A 12,503-nucleotide genomic window follows, 5' to 3' on the forward strand; every position below is an offset into this window, starting at 1 on the left:
CAGTGTTTTCTGTCGTATGTAACATTGCCCTCTACAACATCCTTTTCATCTTAGCAGTAAGTTTCGTACCATGGTGTTATATCTCAATACAGGCATTATTTCCAAAACCACACAATTTCAGTCGTAGGGTTGGTTTGCGGCACAGTTACATCATATGAAATGATTTCTGTTTACTGTTTGTCAATGATTTCTAGAAATGAAAATGGGAAACCGTGGGAGAAGAGCAAGATAACTTCTACAGGTGATAGAAACTGTTCTATGAGAAATATGAGTAGCAGAAATTCCCTATGTTTGTCTTTTGACACTTGGATATGCATTTGCTTATGAAAATTTTGCTTATTCCTATTGATGAATGCTTATCCCAATTTCAGTATTTAATAATGTTTATCATTTCCTTTGTCTGTAAAGATGATGACAATTGCAAGATGTATATTATATAGTTGTAGTCCGATAGCATCCCTTATGTTGAAGACCATAGATTTGGAATAGCTATAACAGTGTTGGTGTCCAGCATATAACAACTAAACACCAAGTCATCTCAGAATATTTATAAATAAGGAGTTGAGGAGCCACAATTTTGGGTTGGAAAGGAGAACTAGAGAAATTTTCCTGGAAGCGCATTACTTTTCCTTAAATTGTATGTTTATTTTGTGTGGCTTAGGAGGGGTTGGGTAGGGGTTCTAAAGTCCTCCGCTCAGGCCAGGCAGCTCCTGGATTCTGTATATGACTCAGCTAAAAATATAGGTACCCGAAAAGGAACAAACTCACAAATATTTACAACGATATGCACTAAGATCACAGAGCTTTTAAGTTTTTAATTTGTTACCTGACTGTTCTATTGACACCTGAGTATTGTGAGATAAGGATTTTGCCCCGTTCAAGGAAGCACACTTTGATTGGTTGCTTCTTCAAACCCTCACCACAACTTAACTGCATGGTAGGATATAAGTTATCGTACATTGACTGACAACATTTCTAAATAGCTCAAGCCTTTATTCAATAAGGAGCAAGACTTCATATATCAGTGATTCTCCAAGTGTAATCAACAGCCATATGGCCAGGAGAGTCCTTCTCCGCTACCAACAAAAAAATCCAAGCCCTTTCTTTAGTTGTGCCAGGTGAAGAACTCATACTTGCACAGAATGTGGTTTTTAATCTATGCTTAAGGACTACACAGTAAGTGAGTCACTAAGCGTTCCTAAACTTTGATAGCCATGAACTAAACTTAGCATCTAGTTTTGATGAGTTGCCACACAAACCTGACAGTGTTGCAAAGCTGCCGTGCACGTGTGCCTTCCTGGACCATTGGATTAATCAGGTGTCCCAGAAAGGATGTTTCACTGTCAGTGTGTCATCAGTCTTCTTTGGACTTGATCACTCTTTTCCATTCCTTCTATGCTTGCTTTTTACTCAGGACTTTTAGTTTGGCCTCAACATTATCAATTCCATTTATTTACTTTTTTTTTTAATTGAACTATAGTTGATTTACAATATTGTGTTACTTTCAGGTGTACGGCAAAGCGATTCAGTTATATACGTGTGTGTATATATATATTCTTTTTCAGATTCTCTTCCATTATAGGTTATAATAAGATATTGAATATAGTTCCCTGTGCTATACAGTAAATCCTTGTTGTTTGTCTATTTTATATATAGTATTGTGTACCAAAGGGGAAAGGGGGGAGGGATAAATTAGGAGTATGGGATTAACAGATACCCAATATTATCAATTCCATTTATTGAATCATTACAGTATCAATATAAGATACAGATTTGATAAACTGGCAGTGTTTGAACTGATGAGTGGTGTTGAAACCTAGATGTTAGGGGTACAGAGATGAGGATAAATATTTTCCTTGTGTTGAATTTCAAGGCTTTTTGATTTGAGTTTCTGAAACCTGTAGCCTAAAGCATCCTGATATGGCCTCTGAATTTAAGCACAACCTCCCATCTCTGCTCCTGGTTTATTTGTTTTAGTTTCCTAGGCCTGGATGTTAGATTCATGTTTAGCTTTATTCTTCTTTCCTCTTGATTTCCTGCGTCTTTTTCATAAATGTCCCTTCTCCCTTCTACTTTTATTGAGCAGCTACTAGGTGCCAAGTCCTATTCTAGGCAATGTGGACCCCAAGTCACTGTCACTCCCTGGGGGGCCCCACCGTGGTGGACAATGGCTTCCTTGAGTTTGGATGCATTTTGCAGTTTCACAAGCCCATCTACTGCTGTTATTTCCAGGATTGAAAATGCAATTACATTTTCTGCTCCATTTTCCACTGCTTTGTTTTCCCTTCTCTTTCTGGTGCTGATTCTTTCCTCCATCCATTCTTGGGCTCATTTGTTTTTTCTCTTTCCGCCCTTGTGTTTATCCTCTTGGGTCTTCGTCCTCTGAGCACAATGGAAGAAGCCATTTAATCATCCCCTCGGGCCACTGTGCTTTTGGGAGAAAAACACTGGTTATCAGACACTACAAGAGATACCACATACACAGAGCCTTGTAAGAAACCAGCAGTGAATCTGGCCTTAGCACTGCAACAGAGGCTCCAGGAAAATGTCATGTGATTATAGTGTAGGATTAAGCACACAGACTCTGGATCCTGACACGTTAGATGCAAATCGTAGCACCAGCCCTTAATAGCTGCGAGATTTTGACTTAACCTCTTTGGGCCTCAATTCCCCGTAAAATGGAGATGATGATAATTTGTGCTACTCCCAGGGTTGTGATGAAGGTCAGTGTGTTAATATAACGTAAATGTTTAGAACCGTTCCTCGCCCATTAGCAAGTGCTAACGCTTATATGGCGGTCATTACCATTGAGCCTGCTCTCCTCACCGGTGCTGTGAGGCCTTTTACAGCCCACTCCTGGAGCCCAAGAATGCTGAGCCCCAGGGGAGGGCCTTGCAGTGAAAGCAGGGGGAGAAGGATGGACAGGCCCACAGCTTCTGGGTGGTGCCTCATGACATGATTTGGCCCGAGCCAACCTGTCTTCCAGCAGGAGGTGAGGGCTTGTTCAGGGCCACCCTGGCTTTCACAGCACTCCCTGCATGCAGCCTCCTGCCTGGTGACCTCCGACACTCCTGGAGAGACAGAGCTCTTCTGTTCGAAACCACAGCATCCGTGTCAGTACCGTACCTCTTAAGATTCAGTAACAAAAACATGCCAATCACAGCACCCACTCATCTCTGACAGATTCTTCGCGTAAACCACAATTCACTCCTTGGCTTTTAATCATCTGATGAAGTCCTACATGGTCATCCTTACAACTTCTCCGTAACAAAACTGAATTCAATTAACTAAAGGCCTGTCTCTTCCAGTTCGCCCCTCACCTGCACGCCCTTCCATGCAACATGGACAGTTATGAAGGTAAAACTTACACTGCATCTCAACTTAAACCTTCCTTTCTTCCTCCCTTTCTTCTTCCCTCGTCCTTTCCTTCCTTTTTTCCCAAGTAGCTCCAAAAAAGATGTAAATTCAGCCTTCTTTGATAACACCACGCTGGGAAGGATGTGGGGCGGAGAGCACCATCATATGTTGCTACTGGAAGATGAATCAGTATAATATCTACAAAGGGCAGCTGTCGAAATTACAAATGCACATCCTCTTCGACCTAATGCTTTGACTTTCAGGAATTTATCCTGTAGATAAACTCTCAGGATCTAAATGGAAGAGGTACAAAGTTATATATTGCAGTATTATTTGTAATAGCCAAAGATTGGAAACAATCTAAATGTTCATCAATACTTTATAGTACTTCAATCCATTTGAAATCTCCAACCTCAAAAAAGAACGAGGAGACCCTTCATGTACTGATATGAATCATTTCCCAAGATACATACGCATTCACACACACGCACACACTTGTATGTGCTACCAGCTAAAATATCTTTGGAAGAGAGAGAATTACATTGTTTGGAAACTTGGGAAAAGGGAGGCTTCTCATTGTTCAAATTAAGTTTGGCTGCATTTATAAGAAAAAGGAAAATGACAGAGGTTTAAACAAGAAAGAGAAGCATACTTCTCCCTCATGTGAAAGAAGTCCAGAGGTAGGCACTCCAGGGCTGAAGCTACAGCTCCGTAAAGTTAAAACCACCCAGACTCTTTCAGCCTCTCCCCGCCCCCTTCTCAGGTTGTGACCTGTGTCCTCATGGCACCCGCACCAGACCCCCTTCCCGGAAGCAGGACGAGGAGGGGAGGAGAAGTCCCTCTCTTCCCAGGAGGCCTCCCAGAATTCCTCCCCAACACTCCGACCACAGATCACTGACTGGACCTTAGGGAACGTGGCCACACATTTTTCAAGGGGCTTCTGGAAATGTAGTTTGGGGCTGAAGTAAGGAAGAAAGCAAGAATGTACATTGGGAGGCTACTATCAGTCCTTTTGTCCTTTTGAATCACTGAATAAATTACCTATTTAAAAACTAAATAGAAATCGCATTTAAAATGTTAAATTAAAAAAAAAAAAGCCTAAAAAGATATACATGGATCAGACCAGCCTTCTTTGGGGGCTAATCTCTGATACCACACTTTAGCTGTTCCACTGCGGAGCTACCCTCTCCTCAGGTCCTGGCTTGTTCCAGATGGACCCAGGGCTCCTCCAGAGTCTCTCACCCTCTCTTGAAGCCAGCGGCCCCTAGTGGCCACCTCAATGGTCCAGAACTCAGGAAGTACCTATCAGATGCTTGCAAGGTTTCCATGAAGTGTTATCTTCACACCATCTCTCAAAGGTCATTTGCAGAATTGAGTTTCAATCCACCAAACAAATTCAGAACCATTGCTCTTAGAGTATTACCTATAAATAATGTCTTAATATTATTGATGCAAACAATAATTTTTACCACATAACTAACTGTAACTCCTTTGTTACCTGACAAAGTAGCTTTATGTCTTCCCATAATAGGAAACCAGGAGTTTTAATTTCAAGCTCTATTTAGTGTGCTTGGGGGAAGAGTACGTAAGAGAGAATATAGTTAGCTTGATCTTGGCATCCCAAATCCTAGACAAGAATAATTTATATTATTTTAGCATGTATTTATTAATGTATTCAACACACATTCAAGGTAAAAGTTCGTTTAATCTCCTTTATTATAATAGTCAGCTTATTAAACAACTTATTTAGTACTTTATAAATAATTTTATAACTGAAACCGAGCTCTTTCGCCGTAGTTCAGGAGTTGCAGCCATTAAAACATAGTGAATTCATTTAAAAAATTTCCTAGTTGGGACATTTTTCTTTACTGACAGCATCAATCATAAATCATAAACACTAAGAGCCACTCTACCCAATAATGATGATGATGGTCAGGGAACTATTTGCTTCTGTAACTGTAATCATCCTCCCACACATATTTAGGCTGGTATTCACTGTTCATATTTCCTAACTCTTCACAAAGCAGGGCTGTTTAGCAGAGTTTGTGCTTCATATTGTGTCCTATTGCATCCTACTAGCAATCTGTGAGCAGTTCACTGAGTCTTTAGACTTGGATATGAGTTCTGTGGGCAGGAACCCCCTCCAAAAATTCTGCTTCTCAGTTTTCCACATAAGATGGGGTTTTCACTGCGCTCCCCAGGAGGGGGCAATATTGGAGTGAAACTTGACTGTGAGGTCCTTGTCAATCTAAGTGTGTTCGTTTGCCTCCAAAACAGAAAGCAGAACCCCATCCCTGCCCTCACACTTTTGCATACCGGGCCAGGACCCACCTCCCTCCTGAGCACTCTGGAGCTGCCCACTCAGCCCGCAGGCTGGGGCCTGGGAGGCAGGTGCCGGGGACAAAGTACAGGGATGTTTAGAGGACCCGGCTCGCCATCAGAGGCCCCCCATGAGTGGGCTGACAGAGATGGAGGACCGGCTCCCCCTTTCTACAATGGACCGGTTCTGCACAATCCCAAATAAAGCGTACACTGTGTGGGCGGTATCTACTGGGAGAAATCCACAGGGAATCCCCAAGCCTGTCCCCTTCCCCCAGAGTTTTCCCCATTTTAGGAACTGACAACTCTATTCCGAAACCTGGGGAGTCATCTTTGCCTCTTCCTTTATCCTCACTCCCACTGTTCAATCCATCAGCAGGTCCTGTCTGCTCTACCTTCAAAATGTATCTTAAATGTATCCACCTTCCTCGTCTTCCTGGCTCCAGCATCCCTCCCAGGTAACCACAATGGCAGCCTCACTGGCCCTCCTACTTCAGCTTCCCCTCCAAGCCCATCTTCATCCAGCTGCTAGAGTAATCTTGAAATAGGCAGATCAGATCATGCTCCTCCCCACTTAAAAGTCTCCAATGGCTTCCAGTTGAGTGGAGAATAAAATCCAAGCCCCTTGCCATGTCCTGTAAGTTTTGTGTGCTCCAGCTCCAGCCCCTGGTCACTTTTCTAACCTCACCTCCTCAGGCTCTCCCTCTCGATAAGCAAGCTTTGGGCCCTGGACCTTCTGTCCCTTCCCACCACGTGCCCTGCTGGGTCCTGCCTAGGCACTCAGTGCCTGAGATGTTCTTCCCTCCCCTCTTCACAGGGCTGGAACCTTCTCTCCCTCGCCTTAGATGCCTTAACGCAAATGTCCTAATGGCGTACGTGGCTTAAGAAAGCTTAAAGGGAAGCATTCTTGGACCAGCTTGTCTTTACTCCCTTCATTTTATATTATCAACAAACCCTGCTTATTTTCTTCCCAGTGCTATTAACAATCCATTATTATTACTATTATCATAATCATCTTATTGTCTGACCCCAAAGGAAAATAGTGTTCTTTTGTTTGCCACACTATCCCTGAAACCTAGTGTTTTTCCTGGCGTGCAGTAGCAACCTGATAAATACTTGCCATTTAAATAACTGAATAAAGGAGTAAGGCTGCTATTGATCTATCTATTTGCGTGGCAAAGCATTTTAAAAAAATTGTTATTGAAGTCTAGTTGATTTACAATGCTGTGTTAATTTCTGCTATATAGCAAAGTGATTCAGTTATACATATTTTTTTTCATATTCTTTTCCATTATGGCTTATCATAGGACACTGAATATAGTTCCCTGTGCTATACAGTAGGATCTTGTTGTTTATCCATCCTATGTTTAATAGTTTGCATCTGCTAATCCCAAACTCCCAGTCCTTCCCTCCCACATCCCTCCTCCCCCTTGGCAACCACTAAGTCTGTTCTTTATGTCTGTGAGTCTGTTTCTGTTTCATAGATGTGTTTATTTGTGTTGTATTTTAGATTCCTCATGTAAGTGATATCATATGGTATTTGTTGTTCTCTGACTTACTTTGCTTAGTATGATAATCTCTAGATCCATTCATGTTGCTGCAAATGGCATTATTTCCTTCCTTTTTATGTCTGGTGGTATTCCATTGTATGTATATACCACATCATCTTTATCTGTTCATCTGTTAATGGACAATTTATGTTGTTTCCGTGTCTTGGCTATTGTAAATAGTGCTGCTGTGAACATAGGGGTGTGTATATCTTTGCAAATTATAGTTTTGTCTGGGTATATGCCCAGGAGTGGGATTGCTGGATCATATGGCAACTCTATTTTTAATTTTTTGAGGAAACTCCATACTGTTTTCCATAGTGGCTGCACCAATATACATTCCCACCAACAGCGTAGGAGGGTTCCCTTTTCTCCACACTCTCTCCAGCATTTTTTATTTGTAGACTTTTTAATGATGGCCATTCTGACCGGTATAAGGTGGTACCTCATTGTAGTTTTGATTTACATTTCTCTAATAATTAGCAATGTTCAGTATCTTTTCATGTGCCTATTGGCCATCTGTATGTCTTCTTTGGAGACTCGTCTAGTTAGGTCTTCTATGCGTGGCAAAGCATTTTGAAGCCCTTGATTCAATATCATCCTCTTGGCAAACTTCTATTTACCACTGAAGCGTTTAACAAAACACCAGGGAGGGCTGAAGGGAAGCAGCAGCAAAAGCTAGAATATTTGAAAGTTGCTGACAATATCATCAGGTCACACATCTTTTGCAGTCACTTTTGTAGTCACAGGTAGGGACCATCTCATCACCAAACATGGTGTCAGGCTTCTCTTGCCTGGGACCTTGACCTTGTTCACTGGGCCTGGAGTGCTCTTCTCCCAGATACCTATCGATTTTTCACTTTCCTCAGCTAATGTTCTGGTGTCACTTTCTCAGTGAGGAGGTCACTTCTCTGACCATCCCGTAGAAATTGCAGTCCCTCCACACCCACACAGGGACACACATGCTCCCTACCGCCCTTCCACACCCTATTTTTTTCATGACACTTGTTAAAATCTGATATGCTATATTTATTTATATTTTTATTTATTCATTCATTCATTCATTCTCTGTCACCTTTCAGGAATTTTTGTTTGTCTTCTTCACTGTGGTATCCCCAGCCCCACAAAATGATCCCTTGCAACCTGTTGGTGTTCAATAAATACAGATAATTAGATAGGGCTGTGTCACAGGAGTGAGGAATTTGTTCATTTTCCCAGTCTTCAGTTCCGTCTGTGTTGACATTATCTATGATGTGTCAAAGAGTTGGGTGCCATCAAACCAGTTAAAATCGACTGTATTCACAGACCTCTGCATAAGACCTCTGTTCAGGTTGTGCACTGCTCAACTCTAGTGGCTCACGTTCACGGAGACTCACCCCCTGGAGCTGGATGGTCTCACAGTCTGCACAGCCAGGCACAGAGCCCCGGGGAGGAGAGAATTCATGTCCTTGTGGAGGGGAGGAAAAAGTGAGAGGAAAGAAGGAAAAAGAATAAAATGGCGAAAGAAGTAGAAAAAGAGACTGAGGAGGACAGCAGGAAATGAGTGAATAGTAGGAGAGGGGAAAACTAGAGAAGAAAGGGAAAGCTGAAAAGGCCAAGGGAGGAACCGGATCCTGGCTTCACACCTCATTCCTCCCCCGAGCAATCCCAGCCTGTTCACCCAGGACCCTCCTCCCACTCTTCAGTGATTCCCCTGCTATTAATCATGTACAAAACTTGAATTTTATATAAAACTCACGTAGGCCACTCAGCTTCAGCTCCACCGATATCTAATATATTCACATATACCTAAATTGTCCACTTTAATTTTTAAAAGAATGCTTTCCTCCTACAGCTGAATTTTAATTCATTTACAAAATGCCCGCTCTTGATGTTTTAGGGTGACCAAGCCTGCAGCTGTATGAACGATGCATTGAGACAGATCGAGAGGTAGAAAGAGGACCAGCTAAGAGACTGTCAGTGTAACAGAGGTGGGGGACCTGGCAGTGATGGAAGCTTGGGCAACAGTGGTAGCTATGGCAATGGGCATGAGATATAAAACCGAGAGATATGCATGAAGAAATAGGCAGATTTTATAATGATTGAATGCAGCAAGAGAAGGAATAAAATAGGATCCCTAGTTTAGGGACCCAAAAAACTGATATTTGAATAGAAGATTCTGTACGGGAGCAATTGGGTAGAAGATGGAAAATTCATTTTTAAATATGTTTAGAGGAAATTAATCCTTTGGAATTTAAAGCCAGTCCTATTGAATGGAAAGATTTATTAATAAAACAACATACTGCAAAGGTATCTACATAATAAATTTCTCTTCATTTTTATCCTTAGTTCTGTGAGGACAACTCAATTATGTAAGAAAATTTGATTTAGACTGTATCCATTTTCAATTCCTCTTTGCTAATGAAGTTATACAGGAAAAATAGCAAAAATACAAAAATTTGAACATAATTAGGAAAGGAAATTTTTAAACTAAACTACACCAGTTTCCAGAGATGTTTAAAGAAGGAAAAGAAAGAGGTTGCACATATTTTCTTTGGCTCATAGCCCAAAAAATTGTACTTCAAGCTTCATAAGAAATCAGAGTAGGGAAAGATCTAGCAAAAGCAAAAATAACACAGGGATTGGGAAAAATTTTCAGTAGATATAGCTTGGTTAGATATAAAAAAATTAAGGAAAAGAGTAGCATTTTGTAAGAACTATACTAGGAATAAAAACTTTAAGCCTTATTCATAAGAAACAGGTAAAGAAATATAAGGATTTGATTGATACGGAAACAGAAAAGAATATGCCTTTTCCACTTTCTGCTGGTAAATCTTAAATCTGCTCCTGCACTAACATATAACCATGTGACACTGGACAATAAGAGTTTCAACCTCAAAGGCTGTTGTGAGAATTTAGTGAGATAATCCACCGAAGGGCTTGGCATAGTGTCTGCCATTGAATGAGCTCTTCCATAAGCTGTTGCTATTCCAACTCTCTGCTGATTCCACAGTGAGATCTCATCTTTGTTAAAAGACTAGATAGTGACTTTTCCTTGGTTTTTCCCATTGTGCATTTAGGTCCTGGGCAAATACCTTTCCAGCTTTATAGCAGAGGGCAGGATAAAATGCCTGGCTTCCAGACCAGTGCTTATTGGCTCTTGGGCATTTGCCAAGGATAGTCATGCTCTTCTGGGTAGGATCATTGACTCCTTTGCTCCTAGCTTCTAAAGCACTGAACCAAATATTTGAAATATTTCAATCCATAGCATGTGCAGTACCATCGTTCTCTGTCTGTCTTTGCCTCCTGTACTGTACTGTGGGGACTATACCTCTTGGGAGGCAGTAACCCCCTCAGTCTCCCTTTCTCCCACTTAACCCACCCACACCCTTAACTTTCTTCCTTACATTTTTCTGGGAGTTTCAGTTTTCCAGTGAATATAGCAGTGCTTGGGATTAAGTTGGCCAAGGATAATAATAGTAAGAACCAACAATATTGGGTACCATGCCATGTTCTATATATTTTATATACTCCCTGAAAACCTCATTTAATTCTCAGACCAACCCTATAAGGTAGATCCTCTTATTATCTTTGCTTTAGAGATGAGGAAACAGGCACAGAGAGTCAAGCTCTTTGTTGCAGTAGGTGAGCAGTAGAGCCAATACTTGATCCTGGGAAGTCTGGTTCTAAAGGCCATCCTCTTAACTGTACACTAGCCTACCTATCTACAGAGAGTATCCCAGCACCTGGGTGGTAGAACAATGGCAGTCAGTGGTACTATATGTCCCTGGCCTACAGGCTGCATACCCTTTACAGAGTCAGGAGGCAGATGACACCTCCCCCCTGTTCTTTCAGGAGAAGCAAAGCACAGGCAAGCCACTTTTATTACTTTTCTTAATGGAACCCTCTCCATCTTACTATCAGAGGAAATTCCTCCTAGGCCTCCTCCACACTTTTCTTTGGGTTGAATCCTGGGGCTTTCTCTTGAAAATTGGAGGAGGGGGCCTCTTCTTGGGTTCTTAGTAGCCACATTGCTTCTTCTGCTACACAATATCCTCTCAAATGCAAGTTAGGCTCCCAATTCTGCCATCAAGTTACTACCCAGTGATAAAGACACAGCACAGAGACCTCACCACAGCTTCCAAGGCTAGAACGGGGGCCGCCAAGAAGAGATGTGTAGGTTGGGTACTGCATGACCCAAGGGGGCGCCATATGCACTGTTGACATTGTAGATACACATAGTTATTATGACAAAATTTTTATCAGATGGCAGTGAAGTCTCTTGTTCTAATAAAATGTGTACTATCCAAATTTTCTGACAGATGGACTCTTGAGGAAAGAGTGCCCTTTCCTCCTTTTTTAAAGAGGGTATTATGTGGGATACTGATGGCTCTAGCTGATGCCAGCAGTATTCAGGCTTCTCAGGCAGGCTTCCTCTGAGCTCCCCAAAGCACCTCACAGCCATGGCCCATTCCCACCCACCCTATTTAGACTAAACACACTAATTTTCTAGCCTCAAACTAGCTTAGTCCTCAAAGAGAGGATATTATCTTCCAAGAAACTCTACTTCCAACTGGCCCTGAAATACAACTATCCTTTTTTCTTCCCAGGAAGAAAGGGATAGGAGTAACTGGTAAAAGAAATATGTACTTTGATTTTTCATTTTTCTTAGGGGAGTATAGAACAAGAAAAAAATAAAAGGCCCCAGTTAATCCTCCCTCCTCCAAGGAATCCTCTTATTGGGTTAATATTTGCAATTCCCCTCTCTGGTCTTTAAAATAGGATGTTGCCAAAGAAATTTCCCTTTGATTGGCTGAAGGGTGAAATAGATGAGGATGCAAATGAGGTAGATCTCAGCGTTAATGAGCTTGCGAATAGTTAGAGGGGGAAAATATCTGAGAGGGACAATGGGGGGTGGGTACAGGGGACAGGTTAGAGAGAGATTTGTGGTGAGGCAATGAGGCACAGAAATTAGGGAAAGGGTGAAGGATATAAATTGGATTTTTAGGAAGTTTTGCTGTATTTTGTGCTATACCACCCTCGCCTCAGTTTCCTTAAAGAACTTCAGAAAAAAATATGCATTACTTTGAAAGGCATTTGAGGATTAGGCTTTATTTCTTAAGCATATGACACTATGCTGAGAGGAGTCTTAAGGGAAGACCAAGAAATATTTGGATTATGTTAGTTTTTGGTATGATGTTAGTTTTTCCTGCATCTTTGTTGTTCAATCTTTCCTAAATATTGTTACTTAAAAAACTTGTTTCTAGAGGCATTACTAGGTGATAACAAAGAAAAGCTATA

The sequence above is a fragment of the Balaenoptera acutorostrata genome, chromosome 17, assembly GCF_949987535.1.
Source record: "Balaenoptera acutorostrata chromosome 17, mBalAcu1.1, whole genome shotgun sequence".
Taxonomy (NCBI): Eukaryota; Metazoa; Chordata; class Mammalia; order Artiodactyla; family Balaenopteridae; genus Balaenoptera; species Balaenoptera acutorostrata.